Below are 571 nucleotides of genomic sequence, written 5' to 3'. Positions count from 1 at the left end.
TAGACTTCAGGGCAATTGAAGTGTTCATTTCCCATTCTGGATAATTATCTCCAGAGATATCTAGGGCAGCATAATCCGAAGGCTCAAATCTCGACATCTGAAATCATTAATAAATTCATGATTTAGAATTCTTGCAACCAATTCAAATAATTAGTGCATATGATTTCATAAGTCTATCTATAATACTTTAGGCTACACGGCTCATGTTTTGTGATGCTTAGGCCTTACGGCTTTAATCTCAATCAAGGGCACAAGGCCGCATGTATGAACCAATGCATTATGCCTCACGGCCATTCAGTATGATTGATAACAAAAACACAATGCCACATGATCCATATCAATCAAATAATCTAGCAACCTAACTCTCATTCAATATGTAAATTCTTTAAATCAATCTTTTCAGGTTTTAAATAATGAGAGATTTAAGGTTTCAAGGCCTTTAGGAATATCAATCAAGATTAAGGGTTTCAAGGCGTTAAGGATTTCGAATCTTGAGATTATATCTATTAATCAATTTATCAATTCTAACATCTCAGATCATCAATCATCAAACAAAGACATTTTAAAACCG

The sequence above is a fragment of the Brassica oleracea genome, unplaced genomic scaffold (genome assembly GCF_000695525.1).
Source record: "Brassica oleracea var. oleracea cultivar TO1000 unplaced genomic scaffold, BOL UnpScaffold00578, whole genome shotgun sequence".
Lineage (NCBI taxonomy): Eukaryota > Viridiplantae > Streptophyta > Magnoliopsida > Brassicales > Brassicaceae > Brassica > Brassica oleracea.
Note: the sequence above shows the minus strand (reverse complement) of the source record.